Source organism: Lissotriton vulgaris, chromosome 3_2 (genome assembly GCF_964263255.1).
Source record: "Lissotriton vulgaris chromosome 3_2, aLisVul1.2, whole genome shotgun sequence".
In the NCBI taxonomy this organism is placed as follows: domain Eukaryota; kingdom Metazoa; phylum Chordata; class Amphibia; order Caudata; family Salamandridae; genus Lissotriton; species Lissotriton vulgaris.
Window position 1 is genome coordinate 186,581,191 of NC_141690.1, and position 20,323 is coordinate 186,601,513.

Here is a 20,323-nt window from a genome sequence, read left to right on the forward strand (position 1 = left end):
GGTAGCCTAGCTTGAGGGTGGGCGAACCTCCTACCTACCTAATTTTCCCACTTCTCCTGGTGCCAAAATGGGCCCAGAGCGGGGGTGGCATTTACCCATATCTGGGGAAAGCCAGGGTCGCATATGTAAGGTGGTGGAAGTCTTTGTAGCATCTTGCCTGGATATACTCATTATTAGCCATCCTGCTTGGAGGAAGGAACACCTCTTGACAGAGCAGGCATTGTTTTTGACCTCAGAGCATGAGCTCTCCCCTCCAGGGGGTCAGAAACGTGTCTGTGGTGGCAAGCTGGACAAGACCAGTCAGCCAGAACACTAGAGGACTAAAGGGATTCAATGGGTTCCTCTAAGGTACCTTCTGGGTGCATGCATTAATAAATACATCACTGGAATTAGTCTGGGTTTATTAATACAAGGTGTTAGGTACCAAACACCATAGGTGTCAGTGAAGCCATTATGTAGCTGGGAAACTCATTTTGACCAGTGCCCAGTACATACCTTAAGATGGCTTCCCTGCTCACTTGTAATGCTCAGCAATGGAACTAGACATTACAGGGGCATATATACACATGCAGAATATATCCTCACATGTGCTATAATGCTCTCTGCCTTAGGGTTCCAAGGTCTGCTCTAGGCATTAAGTGCATATAACCCATGCAGTGTCTTTGGCACGGCACACAGGAGTGTGCCAGGTCATGTTTTCAAACATGGTTTGCACCGTCTGATGCATCCTGCAATAGCAGTTTGTGTGGAATTTGTCCCATAGGGTGGCATAAGATATGTTGCAGCCACCAGAGACCCTCTTTAGTACGTATACCTTAAGTACCAGAGGTACCATTTGTAGGAAGGTGGAATCTGACTATATGGTTACCCCCAGTTTGTTCTTGGTGTTTTGCTGGTTTTTGACTTTAGCGTGGCTGTGGACCTGCTAATCAGGCCCACAGCCCAGCTGTTCGCTCTCTAAATTGAAACCATGCACTTTAGGTATACACCAGATTGGTTACTGGGTCACCCTTGTAAGCCCCTGTATAGTGTACCAGAGGTACCCAGGGCATAGGTGCACCCTAGGCCCACCAGGGGCTGCAGCATGTATTGTGCCGCCCCTGGCTTGCCTTCCAAACTGACACCACAGGTCTGTTCACACAACCTGGGTAAGGTGGTGTAATCACGCATTACTTAGATATAGTATATCTATATATACATATAGACACATATACACCTATAAGTCACTCCTATGTTTGGCCTCAACAATCCTGGAGGCAGAGTGCTTGGTTTTATGTGAGAGGGTGCCCTAGCATGAGCTGAGCCCCTCTGCAGCTTTCGGAATCATCTCCTTATAGCTGTTCTATGATATAGCCATTCCATATACTCTTAAGTGCATTATAATCCTCGTGGTTAATGCTAACTTTGGCTTGGCTTTATCAAAACATGTTGTGTAAGGTGTCAAACACTTTCGAATACTACCTCCCCCCGCCAGTCCTGGCGGCGGGGGTAGCATTCCTTCCTTTCAGAGGGAGAAGACATGTAGTGACTGATTTACCCGGTTAAAGTTAAACAGAGCCTCAGCATCACAAAATGGATGCTGCTGCCACAGCCACGAGTCTGACCTCCTGTTGCTGGACGAAACTCCGGCAGGGGAGGCCTGGACAATAGGTTTCCTGTTCAGGGAGGTGTGTATTGGGCAGGGAGGGCTGCGTTCACAGCAAAGCTGAGACCCGTGGCGGACATGAGAGACGTGGGACCGGAACTCCTGGACATCCTGTATTTTGCAAGCTGCACTCACTTCACGAGGTAACTCGAAGTCGTGCATTGGGGTGCTTGAAGCCCCAGACCCGAGCATCATTTGCACCGAAGCTCAGAGGCCCCCACTCCACGAGTGACCCGTGGGCCCCGCTTTTGCATTTCAGCTCGACGCGTCTTTTCTTAGTCCGTTGGCTAGTGAGCGCCTGGAAGACTCCATTTTGAATCTAACATGCTTTCCTGGTTGCTCCAGGCTTGCTCCAACTTCCCTACAAAGGAGAAGTTCCTCAGACCTTGCTGGTCTGCTCAGAAGCCAATCTCGACATCCTGTGTGGGTTGCATTTGCCAAGGCTTGTTGGGTCAAATCCAGATACTGACACCGCAGTCAACTAGATCCTTCGTGGGACAGCTCGAATCCAGCTCCTGGTCGTCGTCAACGCCTCCTGGTCCTCGTGGCTGAAGAGACAAATTTCACATCTTCACCTGAAATCACCTGACATCTGGTGGTATCTTCCTATCCCCGCCCTGGTCACTGGCAAGTGACCTGGTCTCTGTCCCTTCTGCTTTCAGGTTCTACAGATCTTCGATCCACCCTTGGATCCACCCGGAAACTTTTCCTCTGGTCGCCTGCAGCACTTCTTTGCAGCTCTCCACTGAAAACGACGACGAAACCAGACACGAAAAGACACCTATGCACCCAGCTTCTCTGGGTGAGGTAACACGAGTACTCCGGTGCTCCCGTGGGTCTTGACTCTCGAAGTGTCCTAGTTTAAAAGGGTTCCTTCGTAGTCCATCCGGAAGTGTCCTTAAATTGTATATTTGTAACTTCTTCGTATCCCATAGAAAGTCAATGGTAACTCTCACCTGTGTTTAGACACCGCACGCGTCTCCTGTGGGCCTCTTACTTCCTAACCTTTGGTTGTTTAGAGTAGCCCCAGCAATTCCACAGGCCCCAGGCCTGCTTTCTAATTCTCTTGTGGTTCTTATACCACTATTTTAGTATATGGGTTTTAAGGCCCCTAGGGCATATCGTATATGGTGCAATTTATCGTATAGTAATTGAGTAACTTGTATTGTACTTTTATCTCTGACCTCATAAAGAGTGCAGAGGGGTTGTGTTTAGAATAAATACATATATATACCTTGTGTGGTGTCCTTTCATTTGATACTCAAGTGATTATAATTGGTAAAACAACTTGCTTAATACGCTCTTTAAAGTCTTAGCCTAATGACTGCTGGTCCATGCTACCACTAAGATAGCTTTCTGTAAGGTTGACTTTACATCCACCATCAATAAGGGTCGATTAGACTGGTGCAAGGTGCCCACTAGAACTAGTGGACATCAGGCTAACTTCTTACACCATTTACTAGGGACTTACAAAGGTACTAAACTCCTTTGTCAATTGAAGAACAATCAGTCATCACATTGTTTTAGTGAAGGTGCACTGGCATGAAGGTCTGGTTGGAAGGCCAAAGGGCACTATCAAAGTCGAAAATCAGCATCTAGTAGCTAATAAAAAGGAGAAAAAAAGTGTGGGGACAGCTACAGCAAAATCCCAGTTTCCTACACAACCACACCCCCCAGCCAACAGGCCAGGAGTCCCAGCCACAAACTGTTAGAGTCATCCTAGTCTGTCAGGCGAGGAAATGAGTAAGGAAACAGCCTGCATTGTTGCAGGGCCTACTCTGTCTCGCAATCTTTTGTTCCGGTCAATGCCTCAGAGCAGTTGACCTATCCAACAGTAATGGGACCCATTTTAAACTGCACTAGATCCGTTTCTCCTTTTCTTGGGGTTAGAGGTAGCTCCCTTGCTATTTATCTTATTTAAGGCAACCCCTAGCTTACCCAAAAAGGCTATCCATAACTGGAGTAACCCCAGCATGACCAGCAGAGTCAGGGGACCTAACTTGCTATTTGGTCAGACCACTTTGCAAAGGACACCTTAAAGACAAACACCCAGAAGAGACTAATGATAGCGGTCAGTACCCAGAACCACACCTTTAGTTCTCCACAGACAGGTGGATGGGCTAACCAGTAGGTTACTGGGGACTTACTAAGGTCCTTTGGCAATGGTAGACTAATCAGTCATTACTTTGTTTTAGGGAAGGAGCACTGGCACTGAGATCTGGTTAGCAGACCTCAGGGCTGGGGCCAAGTCAGTTCTTCTCTGTAGTCTCCTCTGCTGGGCGACTTCTTTCGTCCTCCTTCATAGGTTGCAGGAATCTGCCTTCTTGCTTCAGGGCTGCCCCCTAAATATTGTATTTAGGGGATTTTTTAGGGGTCTAGAGGTCAGTAGCCGATGGGCTACTGACCTTCGGGTGACTACACTCTTGGTGAGCTCACCCCACGTGGGGGAGTGGGCACAATCCCTAATCCTGATTGGAGAGTGCCTTCCATCTGCAAGATGTCAGGCACTGAAGAGTGGGCTTCACCTTGCCTCCCCACCGAAACCCAGGGCAGGGGGCCACCAGGAGTCGTAAATCGTCCCAGGCAGAGGGAGATGGTTCGAGGATGAGGACTTCAGTCTTGTCGGAGTTCAGTTTCAGACGGCTGATCTTCATCCATTCTGCGACGGCTTTCATTCCCTCCTGGAGGTTGGCTCTGGCGGTGGCGGGGTCATTGGTGAGGCAGAGGATCAGCTGGGTGTCGTCGGCGTAGGAGATGATGTTGAGGTTGTGTTGGCGAGCGATGGCTGTGAGAGGGCTCATGTAGACGTTGAAGAGGGTGGGGCTGAGTGAGGATCCTTGCGGAACGCCGGAGATGACTGGTGGCCGCGGATCGGAACGGGGGGAGGCGGACTCTGAGTTCTTCCGGCGAGGAACAAGATGATCCACTCCAGGGCTGCTCCTTGGATTCCGGTATTGCTGAGGCGCTGTATCAGGGTGCGGTGGCATGCGGTGTCGAAGGCTGCCGAGAGGTCTAGGAGGATGAGGGCAGCAGTTTCCCCGTTGTCGAGCAGAAACCTGATGTTGTCTGTGGCTGCGATGAGGGCGGTCTTGGTGCTGTGGTTTGCTCGGAAACCAGACTGTGAGGGGTCGAGGGATCCGTTGGTCTCGAGGAAGGCGGAGAGTTGTCTGTTGACTGTCTTCTCGATGACTTTGGCTGGAAAGGGGAGGAGTGAGATGGGGTGGAAGATCTTGAGGTCCGTGGGGTCCGCAGTGGGTTTCTTCAGGAGGGCGCTCAGCTCGGCATGTTTCCAGCTCTCCGGGAAGGTGGCGGATGCGAAGGAGCTGCTGATGTTCCAGAGTTGGGGTGCGATGATGGAGTCGGCTTTGTTGAAGATGTGATGTGGGCAGGGGTCGGTAGGGGAGCCGGAGTGGATGGTGTTCATCAGGCGGGTGGTGTCTTCGGTGCTTACAGGGGTCCAGGTGCAAAGGGTGGTGGTGGGGGGCTCTGGTTCGGTGGTTGGGTGCCTGGTCAGCGCGCCAAAGCTGTTGTGTATGTCGGCGATCTTGCGGTGGAAGAACGAGGCGAGTGAGTCGCAGAGGTCTTGCGAGGGTGTGATGTCGTTGTTGCAGGCGCTGGGGTTGGAGAGCTCTTTGACGATGCTGTAGAGTTCCTTGCTGTTGTGGGTGTTGTTGTCCAGTCGTTCTTTGAATGATGTCTTCTTGGTGGTGTTTGCGAGTAGCGTTCTTGAGGGCTGTCATGTTTTCTGCTGTCTGGTCGTGGTGCCAGGCTTTCTCGAGAGTGCGGCAGGCTTTCTTTGAGGTCGTTGGTAAACCACAAGGCTTTCCTGTTGCCGGGTCTGCTGGGAGGATTCTTCAGTGGTGCGAGTTCGTCGGCGCAGTTGGTGAGCCACTGTGTGAGCTTGCGGGCTGCTTCGTTGGGGTCCGTCGTGTTGGTGGGCGGGTTTTGGCTGAGGGCGGTGGTGAGCTGGTCAGCGGTGATCTTGCTCCAGCTTCTGCGGGGAACCTGTTGCGGGTGGTGGTGGGTCGTGGTTCTCCTGAAGTTGAAGTGGACACAGCTGTGATCTGTCCAGTGTTGTCCGCTGGAGGAGAAGATGGGATCAAGCGTGTGTCCGGCGTAATGGGTGGGGGTGTTCACCAGTTGCTTGAGTCCGAGGTTGGCGAGGTTGTCCAGCAGGGCGGCGGTGTTGCAGTCCTTGTTGTTCTCCAGGTGGAAGTTGAGGTCCCCTAGGAGAATGTAGTCTGTGGAGATGAGGGCGTGAGGACTGACTAAGTCTGCGATAGCTTCGCTGAATTGTGTGCGTGGTCCCAGGGGTCTGTAGATGAGAGTACCTCTGAGGGTGGTCTTGGGGTCGGTGTGAATCTGGAAGTGAAGGTGTTCGGCGGCAGTCAGGGTGTCGTCGGAGTTGGTCGTGATGCGGATGGTGTTTCTGTGGACGATGGCGATGCCTCCTCCGGTTTGGTTGACGCGGTCCCTCCGGGTGATCTTGTAGCCTTCCGGGATGGCTATGGCGATGTCGGGGCTGAAGAGGCGTTCATCCATGTTTCTGTGAGGAAGTCGACGTCTGGTGATGTTGTGTCGAGGAGGTTCCAGAGTTCGACGGCGTGCCTGTGGACGGAGCGGGTATTGAGCAGGATGCACTTGAGGTGGTTGTTGCTGGAGCTCAGCTTGGTGGGTGCGGTGCAGGTTCGGAGGCAGGTGTATTGGCAGGCTTAGGGTCCGTGGGTGCGTTTCGGGGTGGCTCGGTAGCAGGCGGGGTTGAGTGCGTGGGGGGTGGTGGCGTCGTAAGTTCGTCGGGTGCGCTGGCAGCCTCGAGGACCAGGGTTCCTGGCGCTGGGGGCGGTCCAGGTGCGGACGGGCGTAGACGGGCTTGCCTTTGGCGCGCCTTTGGCGCACAATCAGCGCGCCCGCTGCGCACGTCCGCTGCGCTTCCATGCGGCGACCTCCATAAATGGCGAAGCTGTGTGCCATGCCCACAAAACCATTGCCCTGGCATAGATCAGTCACCCCTCTAGCAGGGTGCACTATGCCAGTGGTGAGGGTACAGGTGCATGAGCCCTGTACCAGTACAGTGCCCAAGTCCATTCTTGGACATTGTAAGTGCAGTGCTGCCATGAAGAGTATATGGTGTCATTATTAACTCCACAACACCATAATGGCTACACTGAAAACTGGGAAGTTTGGTATCAAACTTCTCAACACATTAAACCCACACTGATGTCAGTGTGGGATTTAATGTAAAATGCACAAAAGAGGGCATCTTCGAGATGCCTCCTGAAACTCGACCAACTTCTAGTGACCTGACTGAGTGGCTGCTTAGGCTGCCACCAAAGACATGTGTCTGGAACCCTGGGCCAAGAGCCTACTTCTCTTGAGGGCCTGAAACAAGGCACATCCTGGGACGAGGTGCCAAGCCTACTACCCCAGGATGGGCAGCCTTCACAAAAGGTAAGCTTCAAAGGCATGCCACCCTTTTGAGCCTCCCCAGACCCTTTGCTGCTTCAGCAACTGGTCCCCACTGGTTCTAGCCCCCACTGTGGGCGGAAGAGCCAGCGGGAAAAACAAGGGAGGGAAAGAGGTGTGCCCACTTCTGCCAACTCCACCCCTCAGGTGGGGGAGGAGAGGTGAAGAAAAACTCAGTCCCCGCCATCTTTAGGAAGGGGGACCCAACCAACCAGGGACAGGCTCCTGCCCCCCTCCCACTGGAGGGTGGCACGTTAGGGGGTGTACTCACCCCAGGAAGGGACCCATTGGTCCCTGCACTTTACCTACTTGTAACACCCCAAAATCTAGTATTTAGGGGGCACCCTGAACCTTGCTTCCTCAGATCCAGAAACAAGAAGAAAAAAAGATGGACCGAACAGCCGTGCAGCCAGCTAACAAGAGGAAGATGCCCACAGACTTGGCCCCAGCCCTACAGGCCTGTCTCCCCTCTAACCTGCTCCTGCGAAATCCCGGTGTGACTTGCAGCCAGCAACCTCAAAAACCCCGAAGGGCCTGCCGGCCTTCACTTCCAAAGACTGCTTCTCCCGTTAACACTGGTTTTGTTCAAACAGCAACCTCTGGCGGCAGCCAGAAACCGCAAATCCAGCCCACTCTAAACCTGCCGAACCCGGCCAGGGCTAGAGTGGAAAAACACCAGGAGGAGGTCCCCCCGGCGTTCCTGACACGAGATCTGGCGACCCCTTACATGCCTCAAGCAGACACCTGCAGCCTAAATTCAGATGGCCCGCCTAACCGGGACCAGGAGCTAGTAAGAAGAACCAACCCCAAAAGGCACCTCTGCCCAGACGCCCCACGGCCTTGTGTGCCAAAACTGACGGTGCCTAATCAACCCTTAACTTACCAACTTACCTCTCCAAGTGATGGTCGCACACAGAACTCCTTTGTCTCCCTGCCTGCAGTGCTTTTGCAAACTGGAGGTTCTCCATAGAAAACAGGGCGCCCGATGTTGGAACAGCACTCTGCACCGGCCGCCCCAAGTGCCGCTGAGGGTGCACATTTTGTGCTACTTTGTTTCCCTATTTACCCTGACCTTAACCCTAGGAGCTTTGCTCCCACAACCCAGTGGCCTGCTTGCCATCAGCCACCAATCGGAGGCCCCCTATTCCCCATTGGATAACATTAGGCCTCAACACTCTACACCCGGCCGCCCTAGTGCAGCTAAGGGTGTAACAAGAGTACATCCCTGACCCTGGGGGACCCCCGAGTCAAACCCCAGAACCTTAACTCTCACAGTCGATTACTTACCTGTGATCTGATAACCTGTTTTTCCTCCATAGAATAACATTGACAATTTTCTTCCAAAAAGTTCCCAAGTGTGGAGTTTTGAAATCTAAAAATATTCTTTAACAATCGCACAAAAAAACAAAATGTATTTACTTACCTGTTTGCAAAAAATGTCCCATTGCTGAATCTAGGTATCCAGTACGGAGTTAGAAAAGTAACGTAACAAGTAACTGACCTGTAATTTATTGAAAAAGACTATTCATTTCAATGAACTGTATTTGCTAAGTGTTGCAACCTACTACATCCCCTGTAAATCAAACAAAGTACAATTTCTATTGCATTTTGAAACTGTTCTATATTCAGCAACTTATTACTGAAAAGTATTTAACCCCTTCGATGCTCATGACGGAACGGTTCCGTCATGAGCATCGGTTGAGCTGTGCTTATGACGGAACCGTTCCGTCATGACCACGCCCGTTTACATTGGGGCCCAGCACAGGAGGTAAATCTGGGCAGCAGCCAAGGTGTTCATGCTTACCTGTGCCAGGCTTGCTTGGTTCTCAAAATAAACAACAGTATTTTTTTTGTACAAAAACATTTTGGCCTAGAGTTCAGCTCTTGAGCGTGTTAATTCATTTGCTGAGTGTGTACATCAAATTCTTAACACTGTCCTCTAATACTGCCTTACTGCTCGACCACTCTACCACAAATAGAGAATAAGGTTCTGTCTAACTTTAACCTCTGCCTACCTCTGGGGTCACCTGGACTTTATACACACTATACCTAATTTTGGTGTAGTATATATAGAGCCAGTTTCCTACATGAATAACCCCATTTTTGTCTGGATGAGTCAGTAGTGACAGAAGTCCATGAAGCCGCTTGGCTACTAGCTTGCTAAATATTTTATTTGGCTTAATATTTGATTTGAACATTGATAATGGACTGTAAGATAACTTGTCCATGGCATCACGTCTGGGTTTAAGGAGGGGGTGAGGGTGGGGGGGGGGGGGGGGGGGGACTAAAAGATTCTCCTGGTGAGTAGGGGAATGATTTAATTTATATAACTGTAGTATACGCTTGCAGCTATCTTAGTGCGTATATATCAGTACAGCTCTGGTAGATTTCCTTTGAAGTCCATCAGAACCTGGGGTTTTTGCTGTGGCCATATCTTAACTGGCTTCTTATTTCATCTTCAGAAATTGCAAGGGTTAAGGTGTGTAGCTGTTTCGAACATTCTGGTAACTTTTATTGTGTCCATTTGGGGTAGTTCTTGGGATATTTCTTATAGCTTGCAATAGAGTATCATAAACCCCTCATTCATTTCTCTGTGTGTGTGTGTATAGTGATAGAAATTGAAACCATGCACTTTAGGTATACACCAGATTGGTTACTGGGTCACCCTTGTAAGCCCCTGTATAGTGTACCAGAGGTACCCAGGGCATAGGTGCACCCTAGGCCCACCAGGGGCTGCAGCATGTATTGTGCCGCCCCTGGCTTGCCTTCCAAACTGACACCACAGGTCTGTTCACACAACCTGGGTAAGGTGGTGTAATCACGCATTACTTAGATATAGTATATCTATATATACATATAGACACATATACACCTATAAGTCACTCCTATGTTTGGCCTCAACAATCCTGGAGGCAGAGTGCTTGGTTTTATGTGAGAGGGTGCCCTAGCATGAGCTGAGCCCCTCTGCAGCTTTCGGAATCATCTCCTTATAGCTGTTCTATGATATAGCCATTCCATATACTCTTAAGTGCATTATAATCCTCGTGGTTAATGCTAACTTTGGCTTGGCTTTATCAAAACATGTTGTGTAAGGTGTCAAACACTTTCGAATACTACCTCCCCCCGCCAGTCCTGGCGGCGGGGGTAGCATTCCTTCCTTTCAGAGGGAGAAGACATGTAGTGACTGATTTACCCGGTTAAAGTTAAACAGAGCCTCAGCATCACAAAATGGATGCTGCTGCCACAGCCACGAGTCTGACCTCCTGTTGCTGGACGAAACTCCGGCAGGGGAGGCCTGGACAATAGGTTTCCTGTTCAGGGAGGTGTGTATTGGGCAGGGAGGGCTGCGTTCACAGCAAAGCTGAGACCCGTGGCGGACATGAGAGACGTGGGACCGGAACTCCTGGACATCCTGTATTTTGCAAGCTGCACTCACTTCACGAGGTAACTCGAAGTCGTGCATTGGGGTGCTTGAAGCCCCAGACCCGAGCATCATTTGCACCGAAGCTCAGAGGCCCCCACTCCACGAGTGACCCGTGGGCCCCGCTTTTGCATTTCAGCTCGACGCGTCTTTTCTTAGTCCGTTGGCTAGTGAGCGCCTGGAAGACTCCATTTTGAATCTAACATGCTTTCCTGGTTGCTCCAGGCTTGCTCCAACTTCCCTACAAAGGAGAAGTTCCTCAGACCTTGCTGGTCTGCTCAGAAGCCAATCTCGACATCCTGTGTGGGTTGCATTTGCCAAGGCTTGTTGGGTCAAATCCAGATACTGACACCGCAGTCAACTAGATCCTTCGTGGGACAGCTCGAATCCAGCTCCTGGTCGTCGTCAACGCCTCCTGGTCCTCGTGGCTGAAGAGACAAATTTCACATCTTCACCTGAAATCACCTGACATCTGGTGGTATCTTCCTATCCCCGCCCTGGTCACTGGCAAGTGACCTGGTCTCTGTCCCTTCTGCTTTCAGGTTCTACAGATCTTCGATCCACCCTTGGATCCACCCGGAAACTTTTCCTCTGGTCGCCTGCAGCACTTCTTTGCAGCTCTCCACTGAAAACGACGACGAAACCAGACACGAAAAGACACCTATGCACCCAGCTTCTCTGGGTGAGGTAACACGAGTACTCCGGTGCTCCCGTGGGTCTTGACTCTCGAAGTGTCCTAGTTTAAAAGGGTTCCTTCGTAGTCCATCCGGAAGTGTCCTTAAATTGTATATTTGTAACTTCTTCGTATCCCATAGAAAGTCAATGGTAACTCTCACCTGTGTTTAGACACCGCACGCGTCTCCTGTGGGCCTCTTACTTCCTAACCTTTGGTTGTTTAGAGTAGCCCCAGCAATTCCACAGGCCCCAGGCCTGCTTTCTAATTCTCTTGTGGTTCTTATACCACTATTTTAGTATATGGGTTTTAAGGCCCCTAGGGCATATCGTATATGGTGCAATTTATCGTATAGTAATTGAGTAACTTGTATTGTACTTTTATCTCTGACCTCATAAAGAGTGCAGAGGGGTTGTGTTTAGAATAAATACATATATATACCTTGTGTGGTGTCCTTTCATTTGATACTCAAGTGATTATAATTGGTAAAACAACTTGCTTAATACGCTCTTTAAAGTCTTAGCCTAATGACTGCTGGTCCATGCTACCACTAAGATAGCTTTCTGTAAGGTTGACTTTACATCCACCATCAATAAGGGTCGATTAGACTGGTGCAAGGTGCCCACTAGAACTAGTGGACATCAGGCTAACTTCTTACACCATTTACTAGGGACTTACAAAGGTACTAAACTCCTTTGTCAATTGAAGAACAATCAGTCATCACATTGTTTTAGTGAAGGTGCACTGGCATGAAGGTCTGGTTGGAAGGCCAAAGGGCACTATCAAAGTCGAAAATCAGCATCTAGTAGCTAATAAAAAGGAGAAAAAAAGTGTGGGGACAGCTACAGCAAAATCCCAGTTTCCTACACAACCACACCCCCCAGCCAACAGGCCAGGAGTCCCAGCCACAAACTGTTAGAGTCATCCTAGTCTGTCAGGCGAGGAAATGAGTAAGGAAACAGCCTGCATTGTTGCAGGGCCTACTCTGTCTCGCAATCTTTTGTTCCGGTCAATGCCTCAGAGCAGTTGACCTATCCAACAGTAATGGGACCCATTTTAAACTGCACTAGATCCGTTTCTCCTTTTCTTGGGGTTAGAGGTAGCTCCCTTGCTATTTATCTTATTTAAGGCAACCCCTAGCTTACCCAAAAAGGCTATCCATAACTGGAGTAACCCCAGCATGACCAGCAGAGTCAGGGGACCTAACTTGCTATTTGGTCAGACCACTTTGCAAAGGACACCTTAAAGACAAACACCCAGAAGAGACTAATGATAGCGGTCAGTACCCAGAACCACACCTTTAGTTCTCCACAGACAGGTGGATGGGCTAACCAGTAGGTTACTGGGGACTTACTAAGGTCCTTTGGCAATGGTAGACTAATCAGTCATTACTTTGTTTTAGGGAAGGAGCACTGGCACTGAGATCTGGTTAGCAGACCTCAGGGCTGGGGCCAAGTCAGTTCTTCTCTGTAGTCTCCTCTGCTGGGCGACTTCTTTCGTCCTCCTTCATAGGTTGCAGGAATCTGCCTTCTTGCTTCAGGGCTGCCCCCTAAATATTGTATTTAGGGGATTTTTTAGGGGTCTAGAGGTCAGTAGCCGATGGGCTACTGACCTTCGGGTGACTACACTCTTGGTGAGCTCACCCCACGTGGGGGAGTGGGCACAATCCCTAATCCTGATTGGAGAGTGCCTTCCATCTGCAAGATGTCAGGCACTGAAGAGTGGGCTTCACCTTGCCTCCCCACCGAAACCCAGGGCAGGGGGCCACCAGGAGTCGTAAATCGTCCCAGGCAGAGGGAGATGGTTCGAGGATGAGGACTTCAGTCTTGTCGGAGTTCAGTTTCAGACGGCTGATCTTCATCCATTCTGCGACGGCTTTCATTCCCTCCTGGAGGTTGGCTCTGGCGGTGGCGGGGTCATTGGTGAGGCAGAGGATCAGCTGGGTGTCGTCGGCGTAGGAGATGATGTTGAGGTTGTGTTGGCGAGCGATGGCTGTGAGAGGGCTCATGTAGACGTTGAAGAGGGTGGGGCTGAGTGAGGATCCTTGCGGAACGCCGGAGATGACTGGTGGCCGCGGATCGGAACGGGGGGAGGCGGACTCTGAGTTCTTCCGGCGAGGAACAAGATGATCCACTCCAGGGCTGCTCCTTGGATTCCGGTATTGCTGAGGCGCTGTATCAGGGTGCGGTGGCATGCGGTGTCGAAGGCTGCCGAGAGGTCTAGGAGGATGAGGGCAGCAGTTTCCCCGTTGTCGAGCAGAAACCTGATGTTGTCTGTGGCTGCGATGAGGGCGGTCTTGGTGCTGTGGTTTGCTCGGAAACCAGACTGTGAGGGGTCGAGGGATCCGTTGGTCTCGAGGAAGGCGGAGAGTTGTCTGTTGACTGTCTTCTCGATGACTTTGGCTGGAAAGGGGAGGAGTGAGATGGGGTGGAAGATCTTGAGGTCCGTGGGGTCCGCAGTGGGTTTCTTCAGGAGGGCGCTCAGCTCGGCATGTTTCCAGCTCTCCGGGAAGGTGGCGGATGCGAAGGAGCTGCTGATGTTCCAGAGTTGGGGTGCGATGATGGAGTCGGCTTTGTTGAAGATGTGATGTGGGCAGGGGTCGGTAGGGGAGCCGGAGTGGATGGTGTTCATCAGGCGGGTGGTGTCTTCGGTGCTTACAGGGGTCCAGGTGCAAAGGGTGGTGGTGGGGGGCTCTGGTTCGGTGGTTGGGTGCCTGGTCAGCGCGCCAAAGCTGTTGTGTATGTCGGCGATCTTGCGGTGGAAGAACGAGGCGAGTGAGTCGCAGAGGTCTTGCGAGGGTGTGATGTCGTTGTTGCAGGCGCTGGGGTTGGAGAGCTCTTTGACGATGCTGTAGAGTTCCTTGCTGTTGTGGGTGTTGTTGTCCAGTCGTTCTTTGAATGATGTCTTCTTGGTGGTGTTTGCGAGTAGCGTTCTTGAGGGCTGTCATGTTTTCTGCTGTCTGGTCGTGGTGCCAGGCTTTCTCGAGAGTGCGGCAGGCTTTCTTTGAGGTCGTTGGTAAACCACAAGGCTTTCCTGTTGCCGGGTCTGCTGGGAGGATTCTTCAGTGGTGCGAGTTCGTCGGCGCAGTTGGTGAGCCACTGTGTGAGCTTGCGGGCTGCTTCGTTGGGGTCCGTCGTGTTGGTGGGCGGGTTTTGGCTGAGGGCGGTGGTGAGCTGGTCAGCGGTGATCTTGCTCCAGCTTCTGCGGGGAACCTGTTGCGGGTGGTGGTGGGTCGTGGTTCTCCTGAAGTTGAAGTGGACACAGCTGTGATCTGTCCAGTGTTGTCCGCTGGAGGAGAAGATGGGATCAAGCGTGTGTCCGGCGTAATGGGTGGGGGTGTTCACCAGTTGCTTGAGTCCGAGGTTGGCGAGGTTGTCCAGCAGGGCGGCGGTGTTGCAGTCCTTGTTGTTCTCCAGGTGGAAGTTGAGGTCCCCTAGGAGAATGTAGTCTGTGGAGATGAGGGCGTGAGGACTGACTAAGTCTGCGATAGCTTCGCTGAATTGTGTGCGTGGTCCCAGGGGTCTGTAGATGAGAGTACCTCTGAGGGTGGTCTTGGGGTCGGTGTGAATCTGGAAGTGAAGGTGTTCGGCGGCAGTCAGGGTGTCGTCGGAGTTGGTCGTGATGCGGATGGTGTTTCTGTGGACGATGGCGATGCCTCCTCCGGTTTGGTTGACGCGGTCCCTCCGGGTGATCTTGTAGCCTTCCGGGATGGCTATGGCGATGTCGGGGCTGAAGAGGCGTTCATCCATGTTTCTGTGAGGAAGTCGACGTCTGGTGATGTTGTGTCGAGGAGGTTCCAGAGTTCGACGGCGTGCCTGTGGACGGAGCGGGTATTGAGCAGGATGCACTTGAGGTGGTTGTTGCTGGAGCTCAGCTTGGTGGGTGCGGTGCAGGTTCGGAGGCAGGTGTATTGGCAGGCTTAGGGTCCGTGGGTGCGTTTCGGGGTGGCTCGGTAGCAGGCGGGGTTGAGTGCGTGGGGGGTGGTGGCGTCGTAAGTTCGTCGGGTGCGCTGGCAGCCTCGAGGACCAGGGTTCCTGGCGCTGGGGGCGGTCCAGGTGCGGACGGGCGTAGACGGGCTTGCCTTTGGCGCGCCTTTGGCGCACAATCAGCGCGCCCGCTGCGCACGTCCGCTGCGCTTCCATGCGGCGACCTCCATAAATGGCGAAGCTGTGTGCCATGCCCACAAAACCATTGCCCTGGCATAGATCAGTCACCCCTCTAGCAGGGTGCACTATGCCAGTGGTGAGGGTACAGGTGCATGAGCCCTGTACCAGTACAGTGCCCAAGTCCATTCTTGGACATTGTAAGTGCAGTGCTGCCATGAAGAGTATATGGTGTCATTATTAACTCCACAACACCATAATGGCTACACTGAAAACTGGGAAGTTTGGTATCAAACTTCTCAACACATTAAACCCACACTGATGTCAGTGTGGGATTTAATGTAAAATGCACAAAAGAGGGCATCTTCGAGATGCCTCCTGAAACTCGACCAACTTCTAGTGACCTGACTGAGTGGCTGCTTAGGCTGCCACCAAAGACATGTGTCTGGAACCCTGGGCCAAGAGCCTACTTCTCTTGAGGGCCTGAAACAAGGCACATCCTGGGACGAGGTGCCAAGCCTACTACCCCAGGATGGGCAGCCTTCACAAAAGGTAAGCTTCAAAGGCATGCCACCCTTTTGAGCCTCCCCAGACCCTTTGCTGCTTCAGCAACTGGTCCCCACTGGTTCTAGCCCCCACTGTGGGCGGAAGAGCCAGCGGGAAAAACAAGGGAGGGAAAGAGGTGTGCCCACTTCTGCCAACTCCACCCATCAGGTGGGGGAGGAGAGGTGAAGAAAAACTCAGTCCCCGCCATCTTTAGGAAGGGGGACCCAACCAACCAGGGACAGGCTCCTGCCCCCCTCCCACTGGAGGGTGGCACGTTAGGGGGTGTACTCACCCCAGGAAGGGACCCATTGGTCCCTGCACTTTACCTACTTGTAACACCCCAAAATCTAGTATTTAGGGGGCACCCTGAACCTTGCTTCCTCAGATCCAGAAACAAGAAGAAAAAAAGATGGACCGAACAGCCGTGCAGCCAGCTAACAAGAGGAAGATGCCCACAGACTTGGCCCCAGCCCTACAGGCCTGTCTCCCCTCTAACCTGCTCCTGCGAAATCCCGGTGTGACTTGCAGCCAGCAACCTCAAAAACCCCGAAGGGCCTGCCGGCCTTCACTTCCAAAGACTGCTTCTCCCGTTAACACTGGTTTTGTTCAAACAGCAACCTCTGGCGGCAGCCAGAAACCGCAAATCCAGCCCACTCTAAACCTGCCGAACCCGGCCAGGGCTAGAGTGGAAAAACACCAGGAGGAGGTCCCCCCGGCGTTCCTGACACGAGATCTGGCGACCCCTTACATGCCTCAAGCAGACACCTGCAGCCTAAATTCAGATGGCCCGCCTAACCGGGACCAGGAGCTAGTAAGAAGAACCAACCCCAAAAGGCACCTCTGCCCAGACGCCCCACGGCCTTGTGTGCCAAAACTGACGGTGCCTAATCAACCCTTAACTTACCAACTTACCTCTCCAAGTGATGGTCGCACACAGAACTCCTTTGTCTCCCTGCCTGCAGTGCTTTTGCAAACTGGAGGTTCTCCATAGAAAACAGGGCGCCCGATGTTGGAACAGCACTCTGCACCGGCCGCCCCAAGTGCCGCTGAGGGTGCACATTTTGTGCTACTTTGTTTCCCTATTTACCCTGACCTTAACCCTAGGAGCTTTGCTCCCACAACCCAGTGGCCTGCTTGCCATCAGCCACCAATCGGAGGCCCCCTATTCCCCATTGGATAACATTAGGCCTCAACACTCTACACCCGGCCGCCCTAGTGCAGCTAAGGGTGTAACAAGAGTACATCCCTGACCCTGGGGGACCCCCGAGTCAAACCCCAGAACCTTAACTCTCACAGTCGATTACTTACCTGTGATCTGATAACCTGTTTTTCCTCCATAGAATAACATTGACAATTTTCTTCCAAAAAGTTCCCAAGTGTGGAGTTTTGAAATCTAAAAATATTCTTTAACAATCGCACAAAAAAACAAAATGTATTTACTTACCTGTTTGCAAAAAATGTCCCATTGCTGAATCTAGGTATCCAGTACGGAGTTAGAAAAGTAACGTAACAAGTAACTGACCTGTAATTTATTGAAAAAGACTATTCATTTCAATGAACTGTATTTGCTAAGTGTTGCAACCTACTACATCCCCTGTAAATCAAACAAAGTACAATTTCTATTGCATTTTGAAACTGTTCTATATTCAGCAACTTATTACTGAAAAGTATTTAACCCCTTCGATGCTCATGACGGAACGGTTCCGTCATGAGCATCGGTTGAGCTGTGCTTATGACGGAACCGTTCCGTCATGACCACGCCCGTTTACATTGGGGCCCAGCACAGGAGGTAAATCTGGGCAGCAGCCAAGGTGTTCATGCTTACCTGTGCCAGGCTTGCTTGGTTCTCAAAATAAACAACAGTATTTTTTTTGTACAAAAACATTTTGGCCTAGAGTTCAGCTCTTGAGCGTGTTAATTCATTTGCTGAGTGTGTACATCAAATTCTTAACACTGTCCTCTAATACTGCCTTACTGCTCGACCACTCTACCACAAATAGAGAATAAGGTTCTGTCTAACTTTAACCTCTGCCTACCTCTGGGGTCACCTGGACTTTATACACACTATACCTAATTTTGGTGTAGTATATATAGAGCCAGTTTCCTACATGAATAACCCCATTTTTGTCTGGATGAGTCAGTAGTGACAGAAGTCCATGAAGCCGCTTGGCTACTAGCTTGCTAAATATTTTATTTGGCTTAATATTTGATTTGAACATTGATAATGGACTGTAAGATAACTTGTCCATGGCATCACGTCTGGGTTTAAGGAGGGGGTGAGGGTGGGGGGGGGGGGGGGGGGACTAAAAGATTCTCCTGGTGAGTAGGGGAATGATTTAATTTATATAACTGTAGTATACGCTTGCAGCTATCTTAGTGCGTATATATCAGTACAGCTCTGGTAGATTTCCTTTGAAGTCCATCAGAACCTGGGGTTTTTGCTGTGGCCATATCTTAACTGGCTTCTTATTTCATCTTCAGAAATTGCAAGGGTTAAGGTGTGTAGCTGTTTCGAACATTCTGGTAACTTTTATTGTGTCCATTTGGGGTAGTTCTTGGGATATTTCTTATAGCTTGCAATAGAGTATCATAAACCCCTCATTCATTTCTCTGTGTGTGTGTGTATAGTGGGCACCCTGAATCATGCTTCAACTCATACATCGGGCATCCCCTCAATTCTGGTTTGGCCATCTGAGCGAGTAAACTACAACGCCTTGCCTCCTTCTGGTTATTTTTCATTGAGTACTCTCCATAATCTAGATATCTCAGTCTTTGTAAATGCTCATATTTTTCCTCTCTGCTATTATTTGCTTCCGCTTGGATTTCCTAATGATTCTCTTTCTAATTTTATGAGAGTTAATTCTAATATGTTTAGTTCCCACTGATGTGTTTTTCTGACCCACACAAAATGATTGATACGTTCCTTATAATGACCACTTTAGCCGCCAACTGTCATTCTGTTAAATGCTGTGGCTTCAATTTCAGAGTTGCACATTTTGATAGCGTGCTTAGCCTCGGTCTCTTTATAGCAAGACTCCATGAATCTTCCACGCATGTATTGCAGTGCACTACAAGGCCCACATTAGACGTTGCAGTAAGGGGTTCAGATTGTATATGATTTTGCCTGAATACTGAGAACAAGTAAAATAGTGCTGTGTATTCTGAATGCACTGGAGAGTAAAATGAGTATTCCGTTAGTTTCTCCATTATGTTGACAATTTGCTTAGACTTGAGCCTCTTCCCATCAAAGTGCCCGAGAGTAAGGAGAGAAAGCAATCTGGGTCAGAGTTTAGAATGCAGTTAAAGTGCTCACTCAAGAGCTTTGATATTTATTGCCAATGGGCTAGTATGGATGACCTGTATCCTAAAAAGGCACACTGGACTGAATTTGTAGCATAAATGTTTTCCAAAAGTAGATTTATGTGGCCCATTTACCCTATTACCAGGGCCTTTCTACCAACCCTATCTATGAATGTATCACATCAATTAAACTGATCCATATCAATGCATCCTGGTATAGGAGTACATTCTTGCAATTACTTGGCCTCTCCGTCTACACTGGGTAGAGAGAGCTGCTTTGTGAGGTGTTTTTGTTGAAGAAATGCTATTTGTGTTCCCTTAGTTTTCAAGCAGTTATGTGTTTGGAGCCTAACATTCCATGTTAGTAGTGAATATTTGTTAATATGTGCCATATGTAAAGAGTTTGACATTATACCCATGTGTGGGTCGCCCCCCTATCCCTATATCTATTTTTGCCCTCAAGCTGCACTGAATGTTCTCTCCCCTGCCTAAATTTCTAATGCAACTTGCATCAGATTCTCGTGATCCATGGTAACTTTATTCCAACTCAGATTCCCAAGGTCAGTGTTGCTTAAGTGCCACAGCCAAAACCAGAACTTTGAAACCAGTTCTTTCTTGATAAATGGATGCAAACTAAATATCGGGTGACCGATGAACAAGTTACTTAAGTAATGCTCTTTCTGGTGGATTCTCCATCTGTAGATTCCTCACCTTTAAAATACTTTCCAGGCGTTAAGACTGAATCCACATTCTTTACACAGCAGTGCACCAACAGTTCTCATAGATCAGTGGACGGAGCAGAGCAACTGTAAGCAAACCCTCCGAGCACCAACATCAGTTTCTTTCTTGACTCTGTCCACTCCCATAGAAAGCAGAGCACAAAAATTGTTCAGTGTTACGATTATGCAGCTCTCTAGATTGGAACTTTATAAAATGGGAAAGAAGATCATTCCACTGAAAAGGAAAGTCGGAGGGCATGGAGGGATCTGCGGTTAGATAGAGCATCCACTAGAAAGAGTTACAGAAATAACTTGCTGTTCTGATGGATACTTCTAACTGCATATTCCTCACCTTGGGGATAGATATAGGCAATGGGTCTGAGGAACTAACGGGCTATGTCTGTTAAGGCAGTAGTGCTTTGTGAATGTGTGCACGGACCTAAACGACACGGG

The 20,323-nt window shown here is 50.2% G+C and overlaps 1 protein-coding gene across 3 annotated transcripts in view; it reads right to left on the reverse strand.

Annotated features, from left to right (window-relative positions):
• FAM193A (family with sequence similarity 193 member A) overlaps positions 1 to 20,323 on the reverse strand; it is a 577,965-nt gene that overhangs the window by 118,201 nt on the left and 439,441 nt on the right. The gene's annotated exons all lie outside the window — the stretch shown is intronic.